This window comes from Rhincodon typus, chromosome 10 (genome assembly GCF_021869965.1).
Source record: "Rhincodon typus isolate 14 chromosome 10, sRhiTyp1.1, whole genome shotgun sequence".
NCBI classification, from domain to species: Eukaryota; Metazoa; Chordata; class Chondrichthyes; order Orectolobiformes; family Rhincodontidae; genus Rhincodon; species Rhincodon typus.
The window spans coordinates 80,513,290-80,524,067 of NC_063341.1; positions in this window are offsets into that span (position 1 = coordinate 80,513,290).

Below are 10,778 nucleotides of genomic sequence, written 5' to 3' on the forward strand. Positions count from 1 at the left end.
CCTCCAGCCCCTACACCCCATCCCTATCTCTCTAACCTCCTCCAGCCCCTATACCCCTAAGTATCTCTGTCACCTCCTCCAGCCCCTACACCCCATCCCTATCTCTCTAACCTCCTCCAGCCCCTATACCCCTAAGTATCTCTGTCACCTCCTCCAGCCCCTACACCCCATCCCTATCTCTCTAACCTCCTCCAGCCCCTATACCCCTAAGTATCTCTGTCACCTCCTCCAGCCCCTACACCCCATCCCTATCTCTCTAACCTCCTCCAGCCCCTATACCCCTAAGTATCTCTGTCACCTCCTCCAGCCCTCCCTATCTCTGTCACCTCTTCCAGCCCCTACGCCCCCTCCCTATCTCTGTCACCTCCTCCAGCCCCTCTCTATCCCGGTCACCTCCTCCAGCCCCACCCTATCTCTCTAACCTCCTCCAGCCCCTACATCCCTCCCTATCTCTGTCACCTCCTCCAGCCCCTTCACCCTTCCCTACCTCTGTAACCTCCTGGGATCAATTCTTGTAAACCTCCTCAGGATCCCCTCCAATGCCAGCACATCCTTCCTTAGATACTCGGCCCAAAACTGCTCACAGTATTTCAAATGCAGTCTGACCAGAGCCTTATATACCCTCAGCAGAACATTGCATCATAGAGTCGTACAGCACAGAAACAGACCTTTCGGTCCAAACAGTCCATGCTAACCCATGTTCCCAAACTAAACCAGCCCCACCTGCGTACAGTTGGCGCGTTTCGCTCTAAAGCTTTCCTGTTCATGTACTTATCCAAATGTCTTTTAAATATTGTAACTGAACCTGCATCTACCACTTTCTTTGGCAGTTCAGTCCACGCGCGAACCACTCTCTGTATAAAAAGTTGCCCTCCATGTCCTTTTTCAAACTTTTTACTTTCACCTTAAACATAAGCCTCTAGTCTTGAAATCCCCTACTCTTGGGAAAAGACCTTTGCTATTTACCTTATCAATGCCCCTCATGATTTTATAAACCTCCTATGAAAGGAGTCCTAGCTTATCCAACTTATTCTTATAACTCAAGCCCTCCATCCTTGGCAACATCCTGTTAGATCTTTTCTAAACCCTCTCTAATTTAATAATATCCTTCCTGTAGCAGGGTGATCAGAACTGTACACAGTACTCAGTACAGAGGATTCACCAATGTCCTCAATATGGCATCCCAACTCCTATACTCAGTGGTCTGAGCAATGAAGGCAAATGTGTTAAACACCTTTTTAACCATCATTTCTACCTGTGAAGCAAATTTCAAAGAATTATGTACCTGAACCCCTGGGTCTCTGTGTTCTACAACACTACCTGAGGCCCTACCATTAATTGTATAAGTCCTGCCCTTGTTTGCTTTTCCAAAATTCTAACCCTCTTGAAATGAATGCAAACTTCGCATTTGCCTTCCGAACTGCCAACTGAAACTGTATGTTAACCTGAAGAGAATCCTGAACTGTGATTCCTAAGCCCCTTTGTGCTTCAGATTTCAAAAGCCTTTCCTGATTTAGAAAATTGTCTATGCTTACATAACCTCACACCTTCCCACATTGTATTCCATCTGCTGCTTCTTTCCTCACTCTCCTAGCCTGGCCAACTCCTTCTGCAGCCTCCCCTCTTCCTCAATGCTACCTAACACTCAATCCATCTTTGTGTCATCTACAAACCTAGCAACAATGCTCTCAGTTCCTTCGCCCAGATCGATAATGTATAATGTGAATAGTTGTGGTCCCAACATGGACACAACAGAACTCCACTGACTGCCATCCTCAAAAAGACCCCTTTATCCCCACCCTCTGCCTTCTGCCAGTCAGCCAATCCTCTATCCATGCCAGTACCTTGCCCTAACACCATGGGCTCTTATCTTATTTAGCAGCCTCCTGTGCAGCACCTTATCAAAGGTCTTTTGGAAATCCAAATAGATCACATCCACTGGCTCTCCTTTGTCTAACTTGCGCATTACCTCCTCAAAGAACTCTAACAAGCCTGATCCCACAAAAACCTTAAATGACCTCCTCTTGACAAACTCATGCTGATTCATCCCTATTTTACCATGCACTTCCAGATACTCCACAACCTCATCCTTAATAACGGACTCTAAAATCATTAACAACCGAGGTCAGGCTAATCGGCCTATAGTTTCCTGTCTTCTGCCTCCCTCCCTTCTTAAACAGGGGGTGTTACGTTGGCCACTTTCCAATCCTCTGGGACCTTCCCTGCCTCCAACGATTCCTGAAAGATCTCCACCAATGACTTCACAATGTCCTCAGCTACCCCATTCAGAATCCCTGGGATGTAGTCCATCCGATCTGGGTCATTTATCCACCTCTGACCTTGCATCTTCCCCACTGCCTTCCCCTTAATGAGCCACTACACTCACCTCTGTCCCCTGACTCGCTGGTTCTGAGATCACTGCACTCCTTCTATTCCAGTCCCTTGTACATATTTTATTAATCCACCAGAGTTGACCACGCATTCAGATTCCTCAGACCTAACTCTTGAAATTCCTACTTCAGTCGCTCTGCCTCCCAATCTCTCTGCCCATTTGGTAATCAATCCCCTGACTGACTCAGGATAAGATCCCATTCCTGTCTCATTCCATTTACTTTGATCTGCTTCAGGCCAGTTTCTGACATTGTTAGCACTATATAAATGCAGTTTGTGTCCATGCAGCATTTAAGAGTTTTATTTTGTCTCCAAGGAGACCTATTAACATTCTCACTATTTTGTTTGCATCCAATTGCACCAAATGTCTTTGGAAATGTTTGAGCCAATGGGATTACTATCTGGAGAAACTGATATTATACCATGTCCTGGGGCAATATGAAAATTTCATCTGAGTTTTAAAAAGTTAATAGATTATACTGTCAGTAAAAGTGACCATGAAATTGTCAAATTGTGATAAAAATATGACTTATTCCCCAATGTCCTTTCACAAAGAAACCAGCTGACCATGTGCCTCCAGTCATAAAACATTGTCATTAATTCCTCAGCGCTTCCTGAGACCAGCAACAGGATGAGCATCAGCTTGACAGAACGGCTCAGACCCTGCCTCCGCCCTTGTGTCAGACAATAACAGACACTACCCCCCAACCCTTTCCAAGGGCAATTCAAGGCAGGTGAGAAACAGTGGCCCTCAGCACTGCTCACAATAAAACACCATAATTTCATTCACAATGACTCGCATCTTCACAGCTTCCCCGACACTGACTTTGTCAGAACTTTCAAGGCTAGGGGCCCAGTGCTGGGAAATGGGATCAGGTAGAAAGTCAGGTGTTTCTCACCTGTTGGTGCAGACTGGATGGGCTGAAGGGCCTCCTCTGCACTGTATGGTTCCAGCATTCTGACTCATCAGTCCTTCTGTAATTTATTTATGAGATTTATGGATAACCAGTGGTCAGACCCATCATGTCCATCCCGAATGGGATTTGAGGATATGGCAGTGATCCGGCTTCTCAGATTGAATAGAATTGTCTGGCTTGGCCATTTGAGAGCAACCTCATTGCTGTGGGCCTGGAGTCATGTGTAGTCCAAACCAGATAAAGATGGTAGATCTTCCTCCCTAAGGGACTATAATGAACCAGATGGGCATTTTTTAAAAAATGACAATCCAATAGTTTTATGGTTGCCATCCCGGAGATTATTTTCTAAACTTCAGATTGATGAATTGAATGTAAATTCCACCAGCTGCTCTGGCCTCAGGAGTGCGTGTCCAGTTTGTGGAAATAGATTGCCCTGAACCTTCTCTGCTCTAAGGAGAACAATCCCAGCTCCTGCAGTCTCTCCACATCCCAAGGAGCTTTCTGCTTCATTGTATCAGCACCACAGACCATTGGTGTTCCATTACCATTTACAAAGCAGGATCCCAAAATGAATTCAAACCAATCTGTAATTTCCCTGATGTTGTTTCAGGGATGGACATTGGCTGGGAGCCCAGGGGTTATTCCCTGCTGCATGAAACCTGGTCTCACTTTCAAGATCGAAACATCATGGACTATTCACTGCCCATAACTGTGTCCCCTCCGTGATGTGGATCTGCCGGTGTTGGACTGGGGTAGACATAATCAGAAGTCACACAACACCAGGTTATAGTCCAACAGGTTTATTCATCATATGCTCCTTCATCAGGTGAAGTGACTTGGTCAGTGCTCCAAAAGCTTGTGGTTTCAAATAAACCTGTTGGACTATAACCTGGTGTTGTGTGGTCTCTGACCTGATTTTCCCCCCCACCCCAGTCGGAGGAGGCACACTCCTGGTGAACCTCAACAACATGGCGATTACATATTGAAGAGGGGGGACCAAGTGATTGGGGTTTGGTCATGACTGTGATTGGTTAACAGACAGTGCGAAGAGAGCGAGTGCAAGCAGAGAGTGGGCATTTTGAAATTGTCAGGATGTGAGGACTGGAGCGTGACAAGGATCAGTGCTGGGACCTCAGCTATTTCCAATCGATGTTGATTATTGAAATGAAGAGACCGAGAGTAATGTATTGATGTTTACCGTTAACACAAAGCTGGTTGGAAAGATAAGCTGTGGGTAGCACACAGAGAGGCTGCAAGGAGATATCGAGAGCATCGGTGAGTGGGCCACAAAATTGCCAATAGAGTTCAACAGGGGGATGTGATGTCATAAGGATAGAAAAGACAAGTATTTTTTAAAGTGTGAAACTTGTAAAAATTGACATTCATAGAATTACAGGAACCCAGAGTTAGCACGCAGGTACAGCAAATATCACGTTCAGCACCATTCGCAACTCCTTAGATGCTGAAGCATTCCATGTTTAAATGCAACAAGATCTGGACAATATCCAGATTTGGCCTGACAAGCAACATTCACGCCATATTAAATGCAGGGCAATGACCATCACCAATAAGAAAAAGGAGGGAGGTGATGGCTTAGTGGTATTATCGCTGGACTGTTAATCCAGAGACCCAGATAATGTCCTGGGGACCCAGGTTCGAAACAAGCCATGGCAGATGGTGGAATTTGAATTCAATAAATATCTGGAATTAAGAATCGAATGATGACCATGAATCCATTATTGATTGTTGGGAAAAATCCATCTGGTTCACTAATGTCCTTTAGGGAAAGAAACTGCCATCCTTACCTGGTCTGGACTACAAGTGACTCCAGACCCACAGCAATGTGGTTGACTCTGAACTGCAATTAGGGTGGGCAATAGATGCTGCCTCACCAGCGACACCCACCCGTGAATAAATAAAGAAAAGAGAAAATCTAATCACCTTCCCTTGACATTTAATGGTGTTACCATCAGTGAATCCCCCACAATCAACATCCTGGGGATTACTACTGACCAGAAACTCAACTGGATTTGCCACAAAAACATAGTGGCTACAAAATCAGGCCAGAAGCTGGGAATACTGCAGCGAGTAACTCACCTCCCGACTCCCCAAAGCCTGTCCACTATCTACAAGGCACAAGTCAGGACTGTGATGGAATACTCCCCACTTGCCTGGATGGGTGCAGCTCCAACAACACTCAAGAAGCTTGACACCGTCCAAGACAAAGCAGCCCGCTTGATTGGCACCACATCCACAAACATTCGCTCCCTCCACCACCGACGCTCAGTAGCAGCAGTGTGTGCTATCTATTCACCAAATTCACCAAAGATCCTCAGACAGCACCTTCCAAACCCATGACCACTTCCATCTAGAAGGACAAGGGCAGCAGATACATAGGAACACTACCCCCTCCAAGACACTCACCATCCTGACTTGGAAATGTATCGCCATTCCTTCACTGTCGCTGTCTCTAAATCCTGGAATTCCCTCCCTAAGGGTCAACCCACAGCATGTAGATTGCAATGGTTCAAGAAGGCAGCTCACCCCACCTTCTCAAGGGGCAACTAGGGATGGGGAGTAAACGCTGGGCCCAGCCAGAGACACCCACATCCCATGAATTTAAAAAAAAGTTGGTCTTTACTCGAAGGGGATTGTGGGACAGTGATAATGAGACCTCGATCTAATTGTCCTGGAGTTTGGGGAGCTGACAGCTGGAATATGGTGGGCAGTGTTGCTCTCCATATTGAAGGGAGGATGGACCTGCAGTGCAGGAGGGCCCTGATGGGTCACCTGGTTTCTCCCTGGGTCCAGGGGGTTGCCCTGTAACATGGGGCTGAGTAATTTGGTCGATAATTTCTGGAATTCAGAAGAATGAGAGGGATGGTGTCATCAGAATTCAGTAGGAATTGGGAGCTTAATGTTAGTCTAATGGTGACCATATAACGCTGTTGATTGTCATGAAAACCCAACTAGTTCATTAATGTCCTTTACAGAAGGAAATCTGCCATCCTTACCTGGTCTGGCCAACACGTGTCTCCAGACCCACTGCAATGTAGATGACTCGTAACTGTCCTCTGGGCAATTAGGAATTGGCAATACATACTGGCCCAGCCAGTAACGGCCACAGCCTGTGAACCAACTTTAAAAAAGGGATTTTTGGTTTCTGGGAATCGAGAGATACAGGGAGCACACGGGAAAGTGGAGTTGAAGCCCATGATCAGCTGTGTTTGTATTGATACAGGAAGTTAAAATGGATTGGTCAGATTGGCAGATCTGTGTCAAATGGAGTTTAACCCTGGTCTCTGTGAGGTGAAATAACAAGACAAGGGAGTACTCAATGAATGGCAGGACACTGGGAAACTCAGAGGGACAGAGGGATCTTGGGGTGATTGTCCACAGATCCCTGAAGGTGGTAGGACAGGTTAGTGGTGAGCCTGTGGAATTCATTATCACAGGAAGTAGTTGATGCCAAAACATTGAATGTATCCAAGAGGTGAGTAGATATAGCTCTTGGGGGCAAATGGGTTCAAGGGTTATGGGGAGAAAGCAGGGTTAGGCTACTGAGTTGGACAATCAGCCATGATTGTGATGAGTGGTGAAGCAAGATCAAAGGGCCAAATGGCCTCCTCCTGCTCCTATCTTCTGTGTTTCTATATTTCTATGAGTTAAGTAGGCACATGGAACACTTGTGTTTATCAGTTGAGGCTACATTACATTACAGATGGATTGCAGCGGTTCAAGAAAGCAGCTCACCCCCATCTTCTCAAGGGGCAACTAGGGACGGGGAGAAAACGCTGGGCCCAGCCAGTGATATCCACATCCCATGAATTTAAAAAAAAGTTGGTCTTTACTCCAAGGGGATTGTGGGACAGTGATAAAGAGACTTCAATCCAATTGTCCTGGAGTTTGGGGGGCTGACAGCTGGAATATGGTGGGCAGTGTTGCTCTCCATATTGAAGGGAGGATGAATCTGCAGTGCAGGAGTAAGGAGATGATGTTGGAGCTGTACAGGACTTTGGTTAGGCAACAGCTGGAATACTATCTACAGTTCCGATCCCCACATTACAGAAAGGATGTGATTGCACTGGAAGGGGAGCAGAGGAGGTGCACCAGCACATTGCCTGGGATGGAGCATTTCAGTGACAGCAAGAGGCTGGATAAGCTCGGGTTGTTTTCTTTGGAGCAAAGAAGGCTGAGGGGGGCCTGATAGAGGGGTATAAGATTATATGGGTGGATAGAGAGCAGCTGTTCCCCTTAGTAGAAAGGTCAATAATAATGGGATGTAATTTTAAAGTGAAAGGCAAGAGGTTTAGAAGGGATTTGAGGAAAACTGTTTTCACCCAGAGGGTGGGGGGAGGTTCTGGAATGCCCTGCCTGGGACTGTAGTTGAGGCAAGAAACCTCACGATTTTTAAAAAGTACTGAGATGAGCAACTGAACTGTCATAACATTCAAGGCCAAGGGACTAGTGCAGGAAACTGAGACGATTGTAGATAGTTTGGTGTAGACTCCATGGACAGAAGGGCCTCGCCTGTGCTGTATGACTCAATGACTTGAAAAATAACAGTAGATGATGACCACTTGACCCCACAAAGCTGCTCCATTTGAAAAGTTTGCAGTTTGTGTTGTTGGAAAGCTGGGAGGGGGTAGGATTTGGGAGAATTGGGTGGTTGGAGGCTTGGAACTGACTGGGGTGGGGAGGCGGTGTTGGGTGGGAATTTGCACAGTGGGAGAGTTTGACAGATTGAGTAGTTGGGGGGATGGGGCTTGGGACACTTTGGGGTTGGGGATTGAATAGTTAAAGGGGGGTAGGTTTGGAGGATGGATTAGTTGAGTGTTTGGGTTGGGGGTTTTGGGACAGTTTGGAGTTTGGTTGGCTTGAGTATTTTGGAGGCTTTTGCATTGTTTGGGATTTCAGGATGAGAGGTTTTGGGGAATGTATCATTTGGGGGTTTCTGGTTGAGGAAATGGTTGATTTAATTATTCCTGGGGCAGGAGAATCTGGAGATTACGTAATGTGGGTGAGTGTGTGACTCACTCGATATAGGGGAACAGCACACCACCAGGACAGATTCCATTCCCTTTGATTGACAACCACCATAGACCATAAGGAACAGGAACACAATTAGGCCATTCGGCCCCTCGAGGCTGCTCAGCCATTCAATAGGATCATGGCTGATCCAATATTCCTCACATCAACTTTCCTGCCCTTTCCCCATAACCTTCAATTCCCTGACTGATCAAGAATCCATCTATCTCAGCTTTAGGTATCCACAAGGCCTCTGTCCCCACAGCTCTCTGTGGCATGGAGTTTCAAAGACTCACAATCCTCAGAGAAGAAATTCCTCCATATCTCAGTCTTAAATTGGTGCACCTTTACTCTGAGCCTGTGCCCTCTGGTCCGAGACTCTCCTATGAGGGGAAACATCCTCTCAGCATTGACACTGGCAAGCCCCTTAAGAATCCAATATGTTTCAATGAGGTCACCTTTCATTCTTCTAAACCCCGCTGAGTAGAGTCCCAACCTGTTTGACTCCTCCATACTGGGGGATCATCCTTGTGAACCTTCTCTGAACTGCCTCCAATAAAATATTATCTTTTGTTACATGTCCAGCAAGACTCACCTTAGCACCTTCTTTTCCAGCTGCTCCTGGGAGTCCTTGTTCCCCAGGTGGTCCAGGGGGTCCTGGGTGTCCTCGCTCACCTAACGGCCCAGTCTCTCCGGTCGGACCCTAACACCAGCAACAATAGTTTGAGGGCATGGGTCACCATGAAAGGACCAAAATCACTGAACATATTTTATTTAACTTATCATTAACACAATTAATATATCATTAATGTTTTGTTAACATATAATTGGCTTATCATTAAACAGTGAGATCTCTCTCCAAAACAGAGAAGTAATTCTGAAATTAAAGCCATTCACTGTTAATTGGCTGAAACTATTGATGATTTCTAAAGGAGAGGTTTATTTTCTCTCAGCAGTTCTTTCTAAAGTGGTGGATTAATTGCCAAATTTTACACAAGATTTATTGACAAGAATTAACAATCCATTGGGAAATCTCCGAGTAGTATTATATTTTTATAGCAATCCTTGGGCTTCTCCCTGGGTCTGGGAGAAATCTTTCTCCCTGATTGCAGGAGGAAGAATTGGAACAGGGAAGTCTGACAGACAGGAAAAGCTGGACAGGCAGGAGGCTGTTGCTCCTGAATGGAGACAGAGCTCAATCTGACCCGAGAGAGTTCTTTCAAATGACGAGAGGATACAGTGGGCCAAGAGAAAGACGTTCACCACCCCCATAACCCCCCCCCCCCCCCCCCCCCCCCCATTACCTCCCCCTCATGGGGAGACCAGCATTCAGGGCCATCAATATCAGATAGTCCCTAAATAAAAAACCCAGCGGAAATTCAGGAGAAACCTCTTCCCACAGGGAGTGGGGGGAATGTGGGAGTTACTCCCAAAGGGAGGGGGGGGGATATGGGACGCTCTCGCGCGGGGAATATTGTCGGAATAATGAGGGGGAAGCTGGATTAAACCACAAGGTGAGGGGTGGAATTAAAGGGCCTGCTGACCGGGTGAGACGAGAAGGGGTTGGGAGACAGGGGAAACCCCAGCATGGGGCAGACAGGCCGAATAGCCTGTTTCTGTGCTGGAGGATTTGATGGAATTCTATTTGTGCCTCAGGGTGGAGAACTATTCCTTGGATCTAAACATCACGGGTCTGGAATTCCAGAATGACTGACAGAATTGCAGGGTAATAATGGAACACTCTCACATTCCATCATTTCTCCAGGGCAGGATCTTCACATCCTGCTGGTCCCTGAGAAATGTTCAGGGAATAAAACACAAACAGGAACATGCAGACGGTCACTGCCCTGCTCGATTCCAGAGTGAAACTGAACCAATCTCCAGGACAGTGGTGTCCTGTCACCAATGACATGGCCCATTCTCCAGCTATTATATAACCCTGTCTGAACCGGGCAACACCCCACCCACTCCACACCCCACACCTCAACATCCACAGGTTCTCCTTAAACCCCATTGATCTCTGAAAGGAAATGGAGTTTCACCAAAAGATTGATGTGTCTACAAGATAAAGGTGGTGATGTACAAGAGCTAAATTATTTATGCAGAGATCTATCACAGACTCAATGGGCTGAATGGGCTAAATAAAAACCGAAAGAACTGCGGGTGCTGTAAAACATGTTCTGAGGGAGGGTCACCGGACCCGAAATGTTAACTCTGACTTTTTTTCTTCACAGATGCTGCAGGACCTGCTGAGCTTTACCAGCAACTTCTGTTTTTGTGGGCTGAATGGACTCCTGCGCTGGACCAATTCGAACAGTCGCTGAGTAGTCAGTGGGGTGGGGCGCAGCTTTGGGAACCATCGATCCAAAGTGCCCTGTTCCTCCTGAACTCGCTGTAATCTCCACACATTACATCTCCAATTACTCAGGCCCTGGAGCCCAC